The 23,291-nt window shown below is 39.2% G+C and overlaps 1 protein-coding gene across 1 annotated transcript in view; it reads left to right on the top strand.

Annotated features, from left to right (window-relative positions):
• Positions 1-255: 255 nt before the first annotated feature.
• Positions 256-23,291, top strand: part of LOC107399359 (3-beta-hydroxysteroid sulfotransferase-like) — a 230,626-nt gene continuing 207,590 nt past the window's right edge. The window contains exon 1 of the mRNA XM_076571528.1: positions 256-292. The gene's annotated coding sequence lies outside the window, so the exon portion shown is untranslated. The remainder of the gene's footprint in view (positions 293-23,291) is intronic.

Below are 23,291 nucleotides of genomic sequence, written 5' to 3'. Positions count from 1 at the left end.
ATTATATGTCCATAGGTGTGTGGGTTAATGTCAGGGTCTTCAATTCGATTCCATTGGTCCACTTGTCAGTTTTTATGCCAAGACCAAGCTGTTTTTATTACTGTAGCTCTATAATAGAGCTTGAAGTCAGGGATTGTGATGCCTCCAGAAGTTGTTTTATTGTACAGGTTTCTTTTAGCTATCCTGGGTTTTTTGTTTTTCCATATGAAGTTGAGTATTATTCTTTCCAGGCCTGTGAAGAATTGTGTTGGTATTTTGATGGGGATTGCATTGAATCTGTAGATTGCTTTTGGTAAGATTGCCATTTTTACTATGTTAACCCTGCCTATCCATGAGCATGGGAGATCTTTCCATTTTCTGACATCTTCTTCAATTTCTTTTTTTAGGGACTTAAAGTTCTTGTCATGTAGGTCCTTCACTTGCTTGGTTAGTTTTACCCCAAGGGATTTTATGTCATTTTTGGCTATTGTAAAGGGTGATGTATCTATAATTGCCTTCTCAGCCTCTTTGTCCATTGTATATAGGAGGGCTACTGAATTTTTTGAGTTGATCTTGTATCCAGCTATGTTGCTGAAGGTGTTTATAAGCTTTATCAATTCCTGGGTGGAATCTTTGGGGTCACTCAAGTATACTATCATGTCATCTGCAAATAGGGAAAGCTTGACTTCTTCCTTTCCAATTTGTATCCCCTTAATCTCCTTATGTTGTCTTATTACTCTGGCTAGAACTTCAAGTACTATATTGAATAAGTATGGGGAGAGTGGACAGCCTTGTCTCTTTCCTGATTTTAGTGGAATTGCATTGAGTTTCTCTCCATTTAATTTGATGTTGGCTGTTGGCTTGCTGTAAATTCTCTTTACTATGTTTAGGTATGTTCCCTGTATTCCTGATCACTCCAAGACTTTTATCATTAAGGGGTGTTGGATTTTGTCAAATGCCTTTTCTGCATCTAGTGAGATGATCATGTGTTTTTTTTCTTTGAGTTTGTTTATATGGTGTATTACATTGATGGACTTTCATATGTTGAACGACGCTTGCATCCCTGGGATGAAGCCTACTTGATCATGGTGAATAATTGTTCTGATGTGTTCTTGGAGTCTGTTTGCCAGTATTTTATTGAGTATTTTTGCATCAATGTTCATGAGGGAGATCGGTCTGTAGTTCTCTTTCTTTGTTGCATCCTTGTTTGGTTTAGGAATCAGGGTAATTGTAGCCTCATAGAAGGAGTTTGGTAATGCTCCTTCTGTTTCTATTATGTGGAACAATTTAGAGAGTATTGGTATTAACTCTTCTTTGAAGATCTGGTAGAATTCTGCACTGAAACCATCTGGTCCTGGGCTTTTTTTTGTTGGGAGACTTTTAATGACTGTTTCTATTTCCTTAGGGGTTATTGGGCTGTTTAAATAGTTTATCTGGTCTTGATTTAACTTAGGTATGTGGTACCTATCCAGAAAAATGTCCATTTCCTTTAGGTTTTCCAGTTTTGTGGAGTAGAGGTTTTTGAAATATGACCTGATAATTCTCTGGATTTCCTCAATGTCTGTTGTTATGTGCCCCTTTTCATTTCTGATTTTGTTGATTTGGATTCTCTCTCTCTGTCTTTTGGTTAGTTTGGATAAGGGCTTGTCTATCTTGTTGATTTTCTCAAAGAACCAACTCTTTGTTTCATTAATTTTTTGTATTATTCTCTTAGTTTCTAATTTATTAATTTCACCTCTCACTTTGTTAATTTCCTGGCGTCTATTCTTCCTGGGAGACTTTGCTTCTTCTTGTTCTAGAGCTTTCAGGTGTGCTGTTAAGTCACTAGTGTGGAATTTCTCCAACTTCTTTATGTGGGCATTTAGTGCTATGAATTTCCCTCTTAGCACTGCTTTCATAGTGTCCCATAAGTTTGGGTATGTGGTGTCTTCATTTTCATTGATCTCTAGGAAGTCTTTAATTTCTTTCTTTATTTCTTCCTTAACCCATTGGTGATTCAGTTGAGCATTATTCAGTTTCCATGAGATTGTAGGTTTTCTGTAGTTTTTGTTGTTGTTGAAATCTAACTTTAAACCATGGTGGTCTGATAGAACACAGGAGGTTATTCTAATTGTTTTGTATCTGTTGAGATTTGCTTTGTGACCAAGTATGTGGTTGATTTTAGAGAAAGTTCCATGGGGTGCTGAGAAGAAGGTATATTCTTTCTTGTTAGGATGGAATGTTCTGTAGATATCTATTAGGTCCAATTGGGTCATGACCTCAGTTAAGTCCGTTATTTCTCTGTTAAGTTTCGATTTGGGAGATCTGTCCAGTGGTGAAAGTGGGGTGCTGAGATCTCCCACTATTAATGTGTGGGGTTTTATATGTGGTTTAAGCTTTAGTAATGTTTCTTTTACATATGTGGGTGCCCTTGTGTTTGGGGCATAAATGTTCAGAATTGAAACTTCATCGTGGTGGATCTTTCCTGTGATGAGTATGTAATGTCCTTCTTGATCTCTTTTGATTGATTTTAGTTTGAAGTCTATTTTGTTGGATATCAGGATGGCTACCCCTGCTTGTTTCTTAAGACCATTTGATTGGAAAGTCTTTTCCCAGTCTTTTATTCTTAGGTAGTGTCTGTCTTTGAATTTGAGATGTGTTTCTTGTATGCAGCAGAAAGATGGGTCCTGCTTTCGTATCCATTCTGTAAGCCTATGTCTTTTTATAGGTGAATTAAGTCCCTTGATATTAAGGGATATTAATGACCAGTGATTGTTCATCCCTGTTATTTTTGGTGGTAGTGTGTGTGTACTTCCCTTCTTTGGAGTTTACTGTTGTGGCTTTATCTATTGCCTGTGTTTTCTAGTGTGTATCTGACTTCCTTCGGTTGGAATTTTCCTTCTAGTGCTTTCTGTAGGGCTGGGTTTGTGGATAGGTATTGTTTAAATCTGGCTTTGTCTTGTAATGTCTTGTTCATTCCGTCAATGATGATTGAAAGTTTTGCTGGGTATATTAGTCTGGGCTGACATCCATGGTCCCTTATTATCTGAATTACATCTGTCCAGGGCCTTTGGCTTTCAAAGTCTCCATTGAGAAATCGGGTGTTATTCTGATGGGTTTACCTTTATAGGTCACTTGGCCTTTTTCCTTGGCTGTTCTTAATAGTCTTTCTTTATTCTGTACATTTAGTTGTTTAATTAGTATGTGTCGAGGGGACTTTTTTGGGGGGTCTAGTCTGTTTGGTGTTCTATAGGCTTCTTGTATCTTCATAGGCATTTCCTTCTTTAAGTTGGGAAAGTTTTCTTCTATAATTTTGTTGAATATATTTTCTGTGCCTTTGAGTTGGTATTCTTCACCTTCTTCTATCCCTATAATTCATAGGTTTGGTCTTTTCATGGTGTCCCATATTTCTTGGACATTTTGGTTCATGACTTTGGTGGCTTTAGTGTTTCCTTCAACTGATGAAACTATTTCTTCTACTGTATCTTCAATGTCAGAAATCCTCTCTTCCATCTCTTGCATTCTGTTGGTTATACTTGCATCTGAAGTTCCCGATCTTTTACTCAGGTTTTCTATTTCCAGCATTCCCTCTGTTTGTGTCTTCTTTATTTTTTCAATTTCCCTTTTCAGTTCCTGGACTGTTTCCTTTGTTTGTTTCATTGCTTTTTCATGATTTTCTTTCAGTGCTTTATTGTTTTCTTCCAGGACTTTATTGTTTTCTTGGAGGGCTTTATTGTTTTCTTCTAATTTGTTTGCCCTTTCCTCTAGTTGTTTACAGCGTTCTTCCAATTTTCTTGTCTTTTCTTCTACACAAGCCTCTACTTTCTTCATGAAGTTACTCATAAGACTACTTTCTTCTGCTTCTTCCAATTTTTGGTGTTCAGGTCTAGATGTTGGAGGCGGGCTAGGTTCTGGTGATGCTGTATTGCTCTTCATTTTGTTGTATGTACTTCTGCCTTGACGTCTTCCCATCTCCTTGTGGTTCCTTCTTGGTCTTATCAGTGTACTTGTTTGAGAAAGAGCTGACAGATTCAGGAAGACTCTCTCTCTTGTCCAAAAGGGAGTTCTCTTGTCCAACTCTCTGGTCCAGAAGGGAAGTCCTGGACCATACATTTTTATAATTGCACCACACTTCTCAATTCCTTCCTGATCCACAGATCCTTCCATACTTCTCCCATTCCCTTCTCTTTTTTTCTTGATCCATAATTCTTTCTTTCTTTTTCTTTTTTTTTTATTGAAGTAAGGGTAGTCTTTTTTTAATTTTTTTTGCAATACTATTCAGTTCTACATAACAGCCACAGATACCCTTGTTCTCCCCTTCCTGCCCCCTTCCCCTTCCCCCCAGACCACCCCCCATACCCACCACCTCCATATCAAGGCCACCCCCTAGGACTGAGATTGACCTGATAGACTCAGTCCAGGCAGGTCCTGTCCCCTCCTCCCAGATTTAGCCAAGCGTCCCTGTATAAGTCCCAGGTTTCAAACAGCTATCTCATGCAGCGAGCCCAGGACCTGGTACCACTGCCTAGATGCCTCCCAAACAGATCAAGCCAATCGACTGTCTCACCTATTCAGAGGGCCTGATTCAGTTGGGGGCCCCTCAGCCTTTGGTTCATAGTTCATGTGTTTCCATTCGTTTGGCTATTTTCCCTGTGCTTTAGCCAACCTTAGTTTCAACAATTCTCACTCATATAAACCCTCCTCTTTCTCGCTAATTAGACTCCCAGCGCTCCACCAGGGGTCCTAGCTGTGGATGTCTGCATCCAGATTCCTCAGTCCTTGGATGGGGTTTCTGGTACATCTATTAGGGTATTTGGCCACCCCATCACCAGAGTAGGTCAGTCCCAGCTGTCTCTCAACCATTGCCAGCAGTCTTTTGTGGGAGTATCTTTGTGGATTTCTGTGGGCCTCTTTAGCTCTTTGTTTCTTCCTTTTCTCATGTGGTCTTCATTTACCATGGTCTCCTATTCCTTGTTCTCCCTCTCTGTTCTTGATCCAGGTGGGATCTCCCGCTCTCTTTCCCTCAACCCTCACCGTTCATTGCTCCCACTCATGTCCAGGCTGTTAATGTAGATCTCATCCATTTCTCCATCATTGGGTGATCCCCGTGTCTTTCTTGGTGTCCTGTTTTCCAGGTAGCCTCCCTGGTGATGTCAGTAGCAGTCCAGTTATCCTTGTTCCACATCTAGTATCCTCCTATGAGTGAGTACATACCATATTTGTCTTTCTGAGTCTGGGTTACCTCACTCAGGATGATTTTTTCTATTGATCCATAATTCTTATGTGGTCCTCCAATTAGGACTATACTCCTGAAGAGAAATGACTCTCTTTCTATCTATCTATCTATCTATCTATCTATCTATCTATCTATCTATCTATCATCTATCTATCTCTCCCTTCCTCTCTCCCCCCCTCTTTCTCTGTCTCTCTCTCTCCTTACCTCCCCCCTCTCAGAAACTACCAACACTTCTGCTAAGAGGACTTCATGCCCAGCTGTCTCTTCAAGCTGGGATTCTGCTTGTATTGAACTTGTATGAAGCTTGTGAATGATGTCACAACCACTGTGACCCCATATCTTAAGTTGTCTTTCTGTTTACAGAAGACACTGTTCTATCTTAGTCAGTTACCATTTATGACTTTAATACTATTTCTGCCTTCTGTTTCCAATGATCCTAGAGCCTTTAGAAAAGGTAGTATGATATAGACATCCCATTTAGGGCTGCATATTATTGAGTCTCTTACCTTGAACAGCAATGTGTATATGTTTAAGTTGCCATCTATTGCAAATAGAGACTTCTCTTATAAAGATTGAGAGATGTATAACAATAAGTTATTATGAGTTGGTTTTCTGTTATGTTCACTTAGCATAATGATATTACTAGGTTCTCACCTAGAGCTTATGGCCTACATAAGTACAAGTTCTTGGTCCAACAATGGTGCCTTGTATGGATTTCCTCTTATGAAGAGGGACTTAAATACAATCAGAATGAGGTAGGTCACAATTGCAACAGTGTGCATGACTTGCCAGACCAATCTTTGAGTAGCTTACACTGTCCATAACTGGGAAAGAATGAAAAAATTAGTAAAACTTGTATTGATATATTAAATATTATTTGGTATTGAATTTGGTATTATTGGTAAGAAAAGCAAAATTATCAGGTAAATGGATAGAACTAGAAATAATTCTTCTGAATAAGATAACCCATACTCAGAAAGACAAATATTATGATTTCTCTCTTTTGTGGATGTTTGCTTGAATATTCAGGTGGGATCACTATATCTTTCTAATAAGACTGTCATATCTAACATACAATTATGTAATATATACATGATTCAATGCATATAACATTTTCTTAGAATCTCCCAGTGAGATACATGTGGGTAGTTCAGTGGTAGAGTACCTGTGTAGAATCTACCAGTAAAGGGCTGAGGTCATGGCTCAGAGTTATAGGCCTTGATTAGATTCCCACAATGAGGGGCTTGGGACATGGCTCACAGAAATTTGCCATCTACCAAACTAGTATCTGTGGGCATCATTCACCATTAGGATTATTGCCTAGAATTTAACCATAAGCTGAATAAGATTGTGCCCATCAACATTCCATCGTGGAAATGGTGAAGGGCTCACAAGGTTCCTACATTTTCTTGATGATCTATAAGTAGGTAATGATTGATAGGGAAAGAAGAGGCATTTTATTCAAAGATATAGCCACAAATAAGATGCCAATTGTGGTGATTTGGATAAGAATGCCCCATAGGCTCATATATTTAAATTATTAGTCATCAGGGAGTGATACTAATTTGAAGCATCAGAAGATGTGGTCTTTTTGGGTTACATGTGTTCTTGTTGAAGGGACTATGCCTTTAAGAGTGGGCTTTGAGATTTCAGAAGCCCAAGACAATGCCAGTGGCTCTCTGTCTTCTGCCTGTGCATCCAGATGTTTTTTTTTTCCTGTTTTTTCTTCTTTTTTTCTATTTTTTTTTTTTTTTTGGTTTTTCGAGACAGGGTTTCTCTGTGTAGCTTTGTGCCTTTCCTGGAACTCACTTGGTAGCCCAAGCTGGCCTCGAACTCACAGAGATCCACCTGCCTCTGCCTCCCAAGTGCTGGGATTAACATCCAGATGTTTTATTCCCAGCTACTTCTCCAGCATCATGTTTGACTGATTGCCACCATTTTTCCCATGATGATGATAATGGACTAAACTTCTGAAACAGTAAACAAGCCCCAATTAAATGCTTTCCTTAATTAGAATTGCCATGGTTATAGTATCTCCTCATAGCAATAGAATGCTGACTAAGGCACCCATCATTTCTGAATTACTAATTTTTGCATTTAGTCCTAGAACTCATGGGGCAGAGAAAAGTGTATCTCTATGAGTTTGAGGACATCTTAGATTTTAGAGTTTCACAGCATCCAGTGAGACATAGTGAGACATTGTGGAAAAAAAAATCCTCAGGGATGGTGAGATGTCTCAGTGGTTAAGAGCACTGACTGCTCTTCCAGAGGTCCTGAGTTCAATTCCTATCAACCACATGATAGCACAGAACCATCTACAGTGTAATTTTATGCCCTCTTCTTGAATAAATGTGTACATGCAGATAGAGCACTCATACACATAAAATTAATAAACAAATATTTTTAAAAAACTCAATAGAAATTCACTAATCAAATGTTCAAGGTCATCCTCAACTACATCATGAATTTGCTTGAAATCACCCTGGATACATGAGACTCTGTCTTCCAGAAAGGGAAGAAATAGTGGGATAACCACATTAAATACTTTAAAACCTTTCCAAATTTCTCCAGACAGAGAAAACAATTCATCACAGAAGAGTTATCCCAAGCTACATCTCAGGATTAGAGTGATACACAGCAAGCTCTCTCTTCCTCTGAATATAAGGAAAACACCCTTCTCCCCCAGTCAAAGGAAAGAGTCTATGGTTCATCTACACATAGTACAGTGGGCCTTACCTTGGAATGGAGATGCATAGCGCAAAGACTGAGCATGGCTCTGGTCCAATCTGACAGATCCTAAAAATAATTTTTCAAGGATTCTCTTCTTTGAGAAACAAAAGCCCATTCTGTAAGATTTATCTCATTTACTTCTGAGAATCTTACCCTAAGTACTTCTGCTTAAACTTATTTTATAATATATTTGAAGTAAATTTTAAACTGTTTTGTGTATGTACAGCACTCATATACAAGAAAGAGGACAATTTGTGGAAGTCACTTTTTTCCTTGTAAGTTGTGGGATATAGGGAAAAACTCAGGTTATCATGCCTGCTGACAAGTATTCTGATCATTCAAGCCTGATGACCTGCTTTTGATTTCCTAGAACCCATATTAGGAGAGAATGAAATTCTGCATTTCTTCTTACACACAGTGTCAAGAAGAAAGCAAAGTTGTACTGACCTCCACATGTACTCAAACTCACACCATGCATACACACAATAATAACAAATAAAATGACTTTATGAATTCTAACAGTTCTTCAAATGAAATAGAACAGAACAAAGCAATGAACTCTCTGTCCAACAACCTACAACCAGACATGAGAGAGAGAGAGAGAGAGAGAGAGAGAGAGAGAGAGAGGGAGAGGGAGAGGGAGAGAGAGACAGAGAGAGACAGAGAGAGAAAGAGAGAAATGTTGGAACACAGCTGTAAATGGGTTGTCTCCATCAAACCCCTCCCCTCATAGCTCAGGAAACCCCAAGTTAGAGGAGACCAAAGAAATGAGGAAGAAAGAGGGACAGAGGACACCAGGAGAACACAGCCCTCTAAAACAACAGAGCAAAGCTCATACACATTCACATAAACTGAAGCAGCAACAGCAATCATGATACCTACATGGGTCTGCAAGAAGTCCTCTGAGTATACACTATAGCTTTCAGTTTAGTACTTTCATGGAACCCCTGAATGAGTGAGTGTATGGGTCTCTGATTGTTGTGCCTTCCTTTGGAGCTCTTTTTTTTCTGTTGGCTTTACTTGCCCAATTTCAATGTAATGGTTTTTATTTTCTCTTATTATGTGTTATTTATTCCTGTTCTGTTATCTCTTAGAAGACTGTTTTCTAATGAAAAACATGCAAGAAGTGGATCCAGATAGGACAGGAGGTATAGAGAAACTGGAAATAGTAGAGGTAAAGGAAACTGTATTCAGATTATGTTGTATGAAAAACAATGTATGTTTATCAAAATGGGATATATTTGGATAATAAATATATACTATAATAAAATATATAATATAAAATAAATGTTTACTGTGGTGGTATTGTGGTCTCCAAAATATTGTGCACCCTAATAAACTTATCTGGGGTCAGAGACAGAACAGCCACTAGATACAAAGGCTAGAAAATGTGGCACTCACACCTTTAATCCTAGCACTCCAGAGGTAGAAATCCATCTGGATCTCTGTGAGTTCAAGGCCACATTGGAAACAGCCAGGCATGGTGACACATGCCTTTAATACCAGAAAGCGAGTCTTTAATCCCAGGAAGTGGTGGTAGAAAGCAGAAAGTTATATAAGTCGTGAAGACCAGATACTAGAAACATTTGGCTGGTTAAGCATTTGGCTGGTTAAGCATTCAGGCTTTTGAGCAGCACAGTTCAGCTGAGAGCCATTTGGATATGAGGATTCAGAGGCTTCCAGTCTGAGGAAACAAGACCAGCTGAGGATCCGGCGAGGTGAGGGAGCTGTGGCTTGTTCTGTCTCTCTGATCTTTCAGTTGATCCCAATACCTGGCCCAGGTTTGATTTTATTAATAAGACTCTTTAAGATTCCTGCTACAGTTTAATTTTTAAAAAAGATGAAATCTCAAAGTATTTTTTATTTGTATTTTCCTGGTGACTAAGTATGTTGAACATGTCTTTAATTATTATCAGACATTTGTGTTTCATCTTTTATGAATTTTCTCTTTAGATTTTTACCCCATTTTTAATTTGGATATTTTTTCTTTTAATGTCCATTTGTTGTTATTTATATGTTTTGGATATTATCTCTCTATAAGATACATAATTGCTAATTATTTTTTCCATTTTCTGGTCTGTTGCTTTGCCCATATGATGATGTCCTTTTCCATACAGAATATTTTCAGTTCATTATTCTCCATTTATTAATTTTTTTATCGCTATTGGTATCTGGCTCAGAAAGTCTTTTCCTGTGCTAGTGAGTTCAAGATTCTTCTTCTTCTCCTTCTCCTCCTCCTCCTCCTCCTCCTCCTCCTCCTCCTTCTCTCTCTCTCTCTCTCTCTCTCTCTCTCTCTCTCTCTCTCTCTCTCTCTCTCTCTCTCTCTCCTCTCTCTCTCTTCTGTCAGCTTAAGGGTATCTAGTTCTATGTTGAGGTCCTTGATTCATTTTGAGTTGGGTTTTGTACACAGTGATAAATATGAATCTATGTAAATTCTTCTACATGCAGTCATCCAGTTTAACGAGCATCGTTTGTTGAAGATGCAGTCTTTTTTTCCAGTGTGGATTTCTGGTTTCTTTATAAAACCTTGAGTCTCCATAGATGCATAGACTTTTTTGCACCTTCAATTCAACTCCATTTATCAATGTGTCTGTTTTTATGCCAACAGAATAAAGTTCATATAACTAGATCTCTATACTACAGCTTGATATCTGGAATGGTGAAATGTTCAAGGGTTCTTATCTCGTTCTGGATTGTTTTAGCTATACTGAGATTTTTATTTTTCCCTGTAAAGATGAATTTTATTCTTTCAATTTCTGTGAAGAATTATGCTAAAATTTTGATGGAGATTGCAATGGACCTGTAGATTACTTTTGGTAGGATGGTCATTTTCTCTATTGTAATCCTATCTATCCATGAGCATGGAACATCTTTTTTATCTTCTGATATCTTCTCCATTGTCCTTCTTCAATATTTTAAAGGTTTTATTACACAAGTATTTCACTTCCTTGGTTAGAGTTACACAAAATATCTTTGAGGCAATTGTGAAAAGTTTTTATTTTCCCCAGTTCTTTCTCAGTAAATTTGTATACAGAAATTCTATGGTGTTTTATGTCCTTTTTTAACTTTCTACTTCACTGAAAGGGTTATTCAAATGTAGAAGTTTCCTGGTGGAAATTTTTCGATCTTCTATATATAAAATCATATTATCTGCACATAAAGACACGTTGACATCTTTCTTTCCTATTTTTATCCCCTTGATCTCCTTCAGTTGTCATATTATTCTAGGTAAGATTTTAAGAACTTTTATTTAATAGATATGGAAAGAGCCTTGCTTCTAATTTTATTGGAAATGATCTCAATTTCTTTCTACATAGCTTGACGTTGGCTGTGAGCTTATTGTTAATCAAATTTATTATATTGATATATGTCTTTTTATATCCCTAATCTGTCTAGGACATTTATGAAGGAATGTTGCATTTTGTCGAAGCCCTTCTCCAGCTGATGAAGTGATCCATGTAGTTCACTTGCCTTTCAGTCTGTTTACATGGTAGATTATGTTCATCAATTTATGTATGTTGAACTATTCTTGCATTTCTGACATGAAGTCTGCTTGGTCATCATGGATGATATTTTGATGGGTTCTTAGATTTAGTTTGCAAGTATAGTATAGAGAATTTCTGAATCTATGTTCATAAGAAAATTTTGACTGAAGTTGATTTTCATTATTTGTTGCATCTTTCTTTTTTAATTAATTAATTAATTTCTTTATTTCTTTATTTATTTTTTAAATTATACTCATGATATTAATCACATTTGTGGTATTCATAGATTACATTCTCAGTATTCATTCAAATATATATATATATATATATATATATATATATAATTTTAAATGTCAAATGTCATTTCTTGAAGGGGGTAGGAGATCTTAAATACAGGCTTACAGCACAATGGGAGGACCCCAGATGGCAGAAGTTCACTACTAATGTTTTACAATCTTGCATCTAAGCTGTTAATGCCCATTTCAGGATACACAGACAAGGAAGTTCCCTTAAGCATTCAGGAGGGTGGAACCTGGCAGGGAATTAGCATTGGGAGGATATCAAGGTCAAGGTCCACAAGCAAGGCAACAGTTACCCAAAACAGGGGCCAGGGCCCTGCAGGTCCCCCTTTTATTAAAAAATGAGCTTCTGACTTGGGTTGCGTGGGATGTCAGCAGGTCACCTTACCCGTCATGTAGACACCTGCCCAGGCCACACAGGTGCTCTGTCTTAGAGTGGTGAGTGCCCCCCAGGTATTACCCATCTCTGAATGCTCATTATCATACCGGCTCACTCGTGTGTGAGCTGCATAGTTAATTGCTGCCAAAGATCTCAAAGTGGCACTGGGCTTACAATCTGTGTGTTCGATACAGAAAAGACCAACAAAGGTCCTATCTCACCCATAGACAGTAGGCTAAAGGCAACTGAGCCATTCCCTACCTAATCGAGCCATACTGTACGTTGGAGTCCTTGTAAGATAGTATCCCAAAAGCAACTGGAACTTGAGTTTATAAATTTAAAATTTTCAAAGCCAATAGAGATGTATATGACTACTGAGTTAAATTTATCATGTTCAGTAGAATGAAAGATTAACTAACTGTGGTAGCTACCTTTGTTGCCAGGGTCTCCACTGTGTTAGCTGTAGTAAGCAATTATGAAATGGTAATCCCAGAAACAGTAGCAGCGGTGTGAACCATTGTTATAACAGCAACAGCGGCAGCAGCAATGTCAAATTCTCTTCTGGATTGTGTGGACATCCACTGGCATGGACACAACTCCAGGAACACGAACCGCCAAGGCCCGTTTTTCTTGACCCCAGCATGACTTTGGCTGGCAGCTCTTCTGGAGAATCCAGTCTCATGGCTACAGTTCCTAGGCTTACATTAATGCTTGCCAAAGCTGGCCATATTGGGCTCTCAATCTCCATTGGCATCAGAAGGGTAGATTTTTTCATGAAGACCCATTAGGTATCTGTCATGTTGGGCTTCAGCAGCAGCCACAGGATGCGTTCAGTGCTCAGGAATCCAAAGAGGAACCTCATTGTCCTGAGGAAAGACATAAACCAAACTCCGGGGCCACACCAACACTAGATTGGGTCTCCTCCACATGCTAGTAGAAAGAGCCTTCCATCACTCCAGAGGGTGATTTGCAACAGGAGCCCTCCAGTGCTTATCTGCATCGGATCCTCCAGCAGAATCCACTGATAAAAAATTTTAAATATATAAAACAAGGGAAAGAATAGAATGTGGAGAGGAATGATGAGTCCCTAGTTCTCCCATTTTTTAAATTTTAATAAAATGTTTGTTTATTATCCACCATGATCAAGTAGGCTTCATCCCAGGGATGCAAGGGTGGTACAACATACGAAAGTCCATCAACGTAATACACCATATAAACAAACTCAAAGAAAAAAAACACATGATCATCTCACTAGATGCAGAAAAGGCATTTGACAAAATCCAACACCCCTTCATGATAAAAGTCTTGGAGTGATCAGGAATACAGGGAACATACCTAAACATAATAAAGGCAATATATAGCAAACCAACAGCCAACATCAAATTAAATGGAGAGAAACTCAAATCAATTCCACTAAAATCAGGAACGAGGCAAGGCTGTCCACTCTCCCCATACTTATTCAATATAGTACATGAAGTTCTAGCCAGAGCAATAAAACAACATAAGGAGATTAAGGGGATACAAATTGGAAAGGAAGAAGTCAAGCTTTCTTTATTTGCAGATGACATGATAGTATACTTGAGTGACCCCAAAGATTCCACCCAGGAATTGATAAAGCTTATAAACACCTTCAGCAACATAGCAGGATACAAGATCAACTCAAAAAAATCAGTAGCCCTCCTATATACAATGGACAAAGAGGCTGAGAAGACAATTATAGATACATCACCCATTACAATAGCCAAAAATGACATAAAATACCTTGGGGTAACACTAACCAAGCAAGTGAAGGACCTATATGACAAGAACTTTAAGTCCCTGAAAAAAGAAATTGAAGAAGAAAATGGAAAGATCTCCCATGCTCATGGATAGGCAGGGTTAACATAGTAAAAATGGCAATCTTACCAAAAGCAATCTACAGATTCAATGCAATCCCCATCAAAATACCAACACAATTCTTCACAGGCCTGGAAAGAATAATACTCAACTTCATATGGAAAAACAAAAAACCCAGGATAGCTAAAAGAAACCTGTACAATAAAACATCTTCTGGAGGCATCACAATCCCTGACTTCAAGCTCTACTATAGAGCTACAGTAATAAAAACAGCTTGGTCTTGGCATAAAAACCGACATGTGGACCAAAGGAATCGAATTGAAGACCCTGACATTAACCCACACACCTATGGACATATAATTTTTGACAATGAAGCCAAAAGTGTACAATGGAAAAAAGAAAGCATCTTCAACAAATGGTGCTGGCATAACTGGATATCAATGTGTAGAAGGCTGCAAATAGATCCATATCTGTCACCGTGCACAAAACTTAAGTGCAAGTGGATCAAAGACCTCAACATAAATCCAGCTACTCCAAACCTGCTAGAAGAGAAAGTAGGAAGTAGTCTTGAACACATTGGCATAGGAGATCACTTCCTAAATATAACACCAGTATCGCAGACACTGAGACAAACAATCAATCAATGGGACCTCTTGAAACTGAGAAGCTTTTGTAGAGCAAAGAATACAGTCAACAAGGCAAAGCGACAGCCTACAGAATGGGAAAAGGTCTTCACCAACCCCACAGGTGACAGAGAACTGATATCCAGAATATATAAGGAACTCAAGAAATTAGACATCAAAACGACCAACAGTCCAATTGAGAAATGGGCTTTAGAACTAAACAGAGAATTCTCAACAGAGGAAACCCAAATGGCTGAAAGACATGTAAGGAATTGTTCAACATCCCTAATCATCAGGGAAATGCAAATCAAAACAACTCTGAGATACCACCTTATGCCTGCCAGAGTGGCTAAGATCAAAAACACTGAAGACACTTTATGCTGGAGAGGTTGTGGAACTAGGGGAACTCTCCTCCACTGCTGGTGAGAATGCAAGTTTGTAAAATCACTTCGGAAATCAATATGGTGCTTTCTTAGAGAATTGGGAATCAATCTCCCCCAAGATCCAGCTATACCACTCTTGGGCATATACCCAAGGAATGTTCAATCATACCACAAAAGCACTTGCTCAGCTATGTTCATATCAGCATTGTTTGTAATAGCCAAAACCTGGAAACAACCTAGATGCCCTTCAACAGAAGAATGGATAAATAAATTGTGGCACATATACACAATGGAATACTACTCAGCAGAGAAAAACAATGACATCATGAGGTTTGCAGACAAATGGATGGATCTAGAAAAAATCATCCTGAGTGAGGTAACCCAGACTCAGAAAGAAAAATATGGTATGTACTCACTCATAGGAAGATGCTAGATGTGGAACAAGGATGACTGGACTGCTACTCACATCACCAGTGAGGCTACCTGGAAAACAGGACCCCAAAAAAAGACATGGAGAAATGGACGAGATCTACATGAACAGCCTGGTCATGAGTGGGAACAATGAAGGGCGACGGTCAAGGGAAAGAGATCGGGAGATCCTAGCTGGACCAAGAAAAGAGAGGGAGAACAAGGAATAGGAGACCATGGTAAATGAAGACCACATGAGAAAAGGAAGAAACAAAAAGCTAAAGAGGCCCACAGAAATCCACAAAGATACCCCCACAAAAGACTGCTGGCAATAGAGGAGAGACAGCCGAGACTGACCTACTCTGGTGATGGGATGGCCAAACACCCTAATAGTTGTGCCAGAAACCCCATCCAAGGACTGAGGAATCTGGATGCAGACATCCACCGCTAGGCCCCTGGTGGAGCGCTGGGAGTCTAATTTCTGAGAAAGAGGAGGGTTTATATGAGAGAGAATTGTTGAAACCAAGGTTGGATAAAGCACAGGGACAAATAACCAAATGAATGGAAAGACATGAACTATGAACTAAAGGCTGAGGGGCCCCAAACTGGATCAGGCCCTCTGAATAGGTGAGACAGTCGATTGGCTTGATCTGTTTGGGAGGCATCTAGGCAGTGGTACCAGGTCCTGGGCTGGTTGCATGAGTTAGCTGTTTGAAACCTGGGACTTATGCAGGGACGCTTGGCTCAATCTGGGAGGAGGGGACTGGACCTGCCTGGACTGAGTCTCTCAGGTCGATCCCAGTCCTTGGGGGAGACCTTGATCTGGAGGAGGTGGGAATGGGGGGTGGGGTGAAGAGAAGGGGAGGGGGGCAGGAAGGGAGAGAACAAGGGAATCTGTGGCTATTATGTAGAACTGAATAGTATTGTAAAATAAAAAAAATAATAATAAATAAATAAAAGACCATGATAAATGAAGACCACATGAGAATAGGAAGAAGCAAAGTGCTAGAGAGGCCCACAGAAATCCACAAAGATACCCCCACAATAGACTACTGGCAATGGCTGTGAGACAGCCGGAACTGAACTACTCTGGTGATAGGATGGCCAAACACCCTAATTGTCATTCTAGAAACCCCATCCAATGACTGAGCAAACTGGATGCAGAAATCCATGGCCAGGCCCCAGGTGGAACTCCAGGAGTCCAATTGGCAAGAAAGGGGAGGGTTTGTCTGAGCGAGAATTGTTGAGACCAAGGTTGGATAAAGCACAGGGACAAATAGCCAAACGAATGGAAACACATGAACTATGAACCAATAGCAGAGGAGCCCCCAACTGGATCAGGCCCTCTGGATAAGTGAGACAGTTGATTAGCTTGATCTGTTTGGGAGGCACCCAGGCAGTGGGACCGGGCCCTGTACTCTGTGCATGAGTTGGCTGTTTGGAACCTGGGGCTTATACAGGGACACTTGGCTCAGCCTGGGAGGAGGAGACTGGACCTGCCGGGACTGAATCTACCAGGTTGAACTCAATCCTCAGGAGAGTCTTTGCCCTGGAGGAGATGGGAATGGGGGATGGGCTGGGGGGAAGTTGGAGGGGGGATTGGTCATGGGAGGGGGAAGAACAAGGGAATCTGTGGCTGATATGTAAAATTAAATTAAATTATAAAAAAAAGAATTCCCAATTGTCTCACCAAATCTGCCAATGATAACAAGATGATGTGAGGCTGACTGCTTCTAAATAGAACAGTAGAAGCCCACAAGCACTTTTCAAGTGTGGCTGCAGCCCAAGGAAGGGGTCCAGCGAGAGCCCAACCCACCAGGAGAAAAGAAGCCAAAGAGCCAGCCATCTACATGGGGGGGACATGCAAAAGCAACTAACTGCTGTGGCATTTGGAGCTCAAATACCTGTGTGTGTAATTTGCTGCAGAGAGGCTATAACAGAAAAATCCAAAAAGAAAGAAAAACCTAGCCAGTGGAGTAGTGACTCCAGGCACCTGCAGCTCCAGACTGTACTGGTGGCTGCAAAGTCAGAAGCAAGTGGCTTTTTCATGAATTCATGCCCCAAAAGATGGACATCAGGTGTAGTATAATTTCTATTTGGCCTTAATAATAAAAACCCAGAGTGAGATATCCCAGCAAAAGCTGCAAGATCAGTGAAGCAGAGCAGCTAGCCACTACAAAGACTTCTTACCTCTAGGAATCCTCAGACTGAAAGGGCCAACCTTCTGTCTCCACCTTGCCTTATCACTTCCTCTCTCCACCCAGGCATATCACTTCCTATTTCCTCCCAAGTGTTGGGATTATAGGTGTGCATCTCCCAAGTACTGGGATCAAAGGCATAAGATCCGAGTGCTGGGATTAAAGGTGTGTGCCACCACTACCTGGCCTCTAGTGGCTAGTTCCTCACTCTGATCTCCAGGCAAGCTTTATTTGTTGGAGCACAAGCAAAATGTCACAACACTATGTGAAAATGTGGGCATGCTTGTACCAAGGATTGACTGTGGAAGTGAGAAGACAACATCAGGTCTTGAGCATTGCTATGTACTTTGTTTGAAATGGGGTCTCTTTTTTCTTGTTCATCCTTGTATATACCAGACCCAAGCTTCAAAGAATTCTGTTACCACACCCATCTATAGAAGGAGCAATGGGGAGACAAGCAGAGGCTACATCACAAGATTTGTGTGATTTCTGATCATTAAAACTCAGTTCCTCAAACATGTTTGGACAATTGTTTCCACTGAGTCATCTCTTGTATTCAGCTTTTAGTCGCATTAAGTGACTTAACTCCATCATATATTGCATAGTTCACTTTCTCTTTACAAATTCTCTGTAAGGCATTTACCTGGAGCCTTCCATCCAGTCTTAGATTCTTTGAATGTATGTTTAAGGCTGGTCTGACCCTTTCTGAACCTTCTCTCCTGACTTGATCCAGTGAATCCATCAGGAAATTGGAAACAATGTAAGTGTGCAAAGGAGACCGAGACATGAAGAGCGAGAGCACAACCAGAGCAGAAACTGAAGATACTGAGATTATGGAGAACACAGCAGAGCAGCACTGAGAATGTTCATGAAGCTTTGTATAGGCAGAAGGCTACGCGTGGAATGTCTCCAATTATCAGTGTTTTTGAGGTTTCAGCCTCAAGGAGACACTATTGAGAAATTTTGGAACCTTAGTTGTAGATGTCAATGGGAGGAGATCTCCCATAGAAGGAGTTAGATAGTTCTCCAGAAAGGGTGATAAGAAAAAAGTCCAAGACTAGCCATGCCTGAGGGACCCTGTGGCTTCCTTTGTTGGTGTGAGTAATTTTCCCAGAACATGCTCTTGTCCTTGCAACCTGCCAGTAAGATGTCTCCTAATGTCATCAGGGGTAAGTATGTGATGTGATGAGTTTGCTAATGAACTTGATTTTATCAGTTCACTATCTGTGTGAACTCAAATATCATGTGTGTCTCAAATATCATTGAGTTGAATGCTGAAAATACAGACTAGTTTGATAATTCTTAGTAAAGCTGTTTGCCATTTGCAGAAGAATGAAGAATATCAAGCTGATCCCATTATCATGCTTTGTAATTGACATTTTCTTCCTTCCCACACACAGTCCCATATAGATCATGGTTTGAGCACGTCTGTGGCTGGCTGTCGATGAGAAAATGTGATAACTTCCTGATACTGAGCTATGAAGACTCAAAAAGGGTAAGCATCATTCTTACAGGCACCGCACAGTTAGTAACTAGAAGAAACAGTTCTTCAGCCTCTGTTACCTTGTTGAAATAGATGTGGTAATCAAGAAGATTACTGATAGTTGTGAATTCCTTTTGTTTGTATTTTTTTCTTCTTTACTATATTTTATTATTTAAAACAATTTTATACTTCAATGTATTTTGATCATATTAATTCCTTCCCAAGGTCTTTCCAGATGTTCCACCCCTATTTACTCATCCAACTTTAAGTTTTTCTCAAAAAAAAAGAAGAAACAAAAACCCAGTACAATAACAAAATCCCCCAAATAAAAAATATAAAGAAATAAAATATAAATATAATGATGTTCTAGATAGTTGTACATCAACTTGACATGGGGAAACTCTCAGACTTGTGGTTGTGGTCATCACAGTTGTGGGGTGGAAGTAGTATGAAGACTAGAAGAGGAAGAAGAAGAAGAAGAGAGAGAACTTAAAATCTATCTGTCTTTCTGGATTTTTTATTTTCTTTTTCAATTCCTTTATTATGTATTTGTTTACTTTTCAAAAAAAACATATTATAAGGTTAAAAAATGAATTTTAAATGGAACAGAACCTGAAAGTGTTTGCTTTTAGATGAATGATCAGATTGTGGCTTGAAGGTAATAAACTGAATCTATCTAGAAATGAATGGAAGATTAAAGGAGCTCTCACTTCCCTGGAGGATTTATTATGGTTAATGGTAAGCAAGGACCAGACCTGTCAGGGTACATATACCTTTTCCTTCATTTATGGGGGGAGTTGACAACATTATGGACCTCATAAATTGCACTGACAACACATTGATTTGTTTTATGATATCTGCTTGAACCCTAACCTCACTTCTTATGACATCTTGGTGTTGGGTGTCTCTCAGCCATTATGTTACATTCTTCAGCTAATGGGGTCTAAGCCTGCACTCTTTTTTTTTTTTTTTTTTTTTTTTTTTGGTTTTTTGAGACAGGGTTTCTCTGCGTAGCTTTGCGCCTTTCCTGGAGCTCACTTGGTAGCCCAGGCTGGTCTCGAACTCACAGAGATCCGCCTGGCTCTGCCTCCCGAGTGCTGGGATTAAAGGCGTGCACCACCACCGCCCAGCAAGCCTGCACTCTTATAGCACCCAGGAGAAGCAGACCATGGGAAATATCACATTGAACTGGACCCTCTCACATCAATTGATATAAATAGGACTGGGAAAATAAAAAATTAACCAGAATTAATCTCTCTACATAGTTTTAACAGTAAATTTGAATGTCCCAAATTTCCAGTTAAAACTATGGTTTTGAAAAATGGAAATATAAAATTGCATCTCATTTTGTAAAGACATGCCTTGGTGCCAAAAGGTGATCAGATCTTGGTAAATAAAGGGACTTATCACTAAATCTTGTCACTGGAGCACTCTATCCCTATGACCTATATAGACCCACATTGTAGAAGGATAAAACAGTTTCTTGTGAGTTTTCCTCTGACCTCCACAATAACTACTATTAACAGCAAAATAGGCTCTTACTATCATAAAATACTTTAAAAAGAAAGAGACATATCTTTATTATCTATGCAAAGAAAGGCTGAGAATATCTTATAAGAAATACACTGTAGAAAAAAATCATTCAGTGCTCTTCTCTTAAAGTAAGTTGAACAAGACTTAAGAAGGTATCTCTAAGTAAATTTATTTTAATGGACTTGTTTACTTACTCTAAAATATTAATGCCACAATGCTGGACACTGGAAAATAATAATCGGGGTTTAAATAGTTATGAGATAGTGAGAGTGTGGAAGTAAGCAAGAACATTAAATTCAAAGACAGACAATGTGGTGATGGGGAGAAGAAATAGAAAGGGAAGAGGTAGACCAGAAGGAGAGAATTTAATAGAGTTAAGAAAGACAATGTTCCTCTCTTGGCTCTTTTGGTCCACTTGTCCCCTCTCTCTTGCCTCTTCTCCCTTGCCCCACTCTCCATCCCCTCCTTCTCTCATGATCCAGTCTCTTCTGCTGGCCATATTCAGTCTACTATTTATTTTCTGTCTCTGTTCGTCAGCATAGAATCAACCATGTGACTGGTAGCCATCTTTACTAAAGTTAAAAAGAGTATATGGCATGTAACTTTGCCATCATCTTTATTAAAGTGACCCTGTGGTATAAAACAACCAAAGCAATAGCTACAAAACATTTTATTCACACTGAGCCCTCTGCTAATTATTGTATATCTTTTTTTAATTAAGAAAGCAACAGCAGGTCTTCAAAATATTTTGGATTAGGATAAATTTTTGTAAAATGATAAATTCCCAAGGTTGTAAAGATATGTTCAGGTTAACAGAAACTGATTTACAGATTTTTGTCTAACTACTTAGGCCTTTGCTGATTTTTCAACACTGAGCTTCTAGAAAATTTTAGATAAGAAACAAAATGTTTGATAACAGGGCAGTATTTGTTAAACCTTATATTATGAAGTTCTACTCAGATTAACAAAACTCTATTTAGAGATTTATGTCTAACCAGTAACATCTTTGTTCTGTTGAATACTAGGCTTTAAGAATATGTTAAATGGTAAAACATCTGTAGTGAACTTCTGCCCTCCAGCGTTTTCCCATTGTGCTGTAAGCCTGTATTCAAGACCTCCTCCCTCCTTCAATAAACAGTATTCAGTATTTAAAAAAAAATAATATATTAAATGATGAGAAGCATGTGTTTGTTTGGTAAATAAAAGTTGTTTGACGTGTAAGGTTAATAAATTCTTAACATCTACTCAGGCTTGTGGAAACTATCTTTAAATTACTTATCTAGCCTGTTTTCCTTTGCAGCTTGATGTGGGTGCTGGGAACTGACTTCAGTTCCTCTGCAAGAGCAGTATGTGCTCTTAATCTCTTACCTACTACTCCAACCCATATGTATGTATTTCCTCATTTGTGGAGGTACAGTTGAACACATGTGGAGATCAGAGGACAACTTGATGGAATTGCTTGTGGGTGCTGTGTGCCCCCATCCATGAGCCATGTTGGCAGCCCAACACTCAACATTTCATAATGTGTGAATATAGTAATTCTTTTTTTTCAAAATACAATAATAATTTAATGGCATTCAAAAGTCTGTATGGATACCAATTTTCCTTTTTGAAAATTTTTTTTGGCACCACACGCATACAGTTCCTGTGGTGGCCAGAAGAGGGCAGGGATCCCTGGAGCTGAACTTAACAGTGGTTGCATAGGTGTTGGGTAGTGTACCCAGGTCCTCTGGAAGAGCAGCGAGTGCTCTTAACTTAGTGAACATTTCTAATGCACCACACACTGATACATGCATGTCCCACTCTCAGAGAAGACAGTAAGCCCTTGCCCTCAGAACGCCTGGTGCCAGAAATCAAAATATATATATCAACCTGTGGTACTGATCATGTGCCAGTTGCCTGCTAACTATCCCCATGAATGAACCGAGAAACACTTTCTATTAATCTCATTTGGCTTAGGATGTTGACACAGATACATTAATGTATCTAAAACAATGATATGCATATGATTTAACCCTGGACAACTTGACACCCTAATTTGTTACCCATAGACTTGAACTCATATAACCCCAAAGTTCATTTCTCTCTGTCCTGTTGCCTGAATCAAATATTGCTTTGACTAAGCATAGAATTATAAACATGTATATCAAACTGAAAATTTTTATATAGAATGACTTCTAAATGACTTAATGGAGGTATTAGATCTGATACTGGAGGTATTAGTTTTAGACTGAACAACAACATTCTGAGCTCTAACTCATGAAATTATGTACAAATGAAGTACTTCTGGATTTTGTCCTGGGGAGGTACCATGCCCTTTGCAAATTTGGAAAGCAATACCCAGAATTCATGCTTTATAGTAGCTGTTACTCAGAGGTGAGTTTCCAGTTTGGTCATAATGCTTTTACAGTCGACATATCAAATATATTATAACCTTGGATGCAGCAAAATAACTGAGTGTCTGGGGTTTGAGCCCCATGCTGGGCACCAAGATGAGACTGGCTGGCTGGTGAGTTAGTTGTTTTTCTCTGTGATTAAAGAATGTAAGGGAGGAAAAGGTTCCAAGGAAAGTGAAAGCAAGGTTTATTGGCATTGTAAAATATTTTTTGGTAGAGAAGGGATCCAATATATGGAGACAGTTGACTCTAGAGGGATCCGAGGTTTTTCTTTAAATACCCCTAGCTTCTGGAGACCTCCCTTCTCTATTGGCCCTGAAATATTCATGTACCCCCTTTAGCAT

This window comes from Peromyscus maniculatus, chromosome 1, assembly GCF_049852395.1.
Source record: "Peromyscus maniculatus bairdii isolate BWxNUB_F1_BW_parent chromosome 1, HU_Pman_BW_mat_3.1, whole genome shotgun sequence".
Lineage (NCBI taxonomy): Eukaryota > Metazoa > Chordata > Mammalia > Rodentia > Cricetidae > Peromyscus > Peromyscus maniculatus.
The sequence above is the reverse complement of the archived record's forward strand: the minus strand, read 5'-3'. Positions and strand labels throughout refer to the sequence as shown.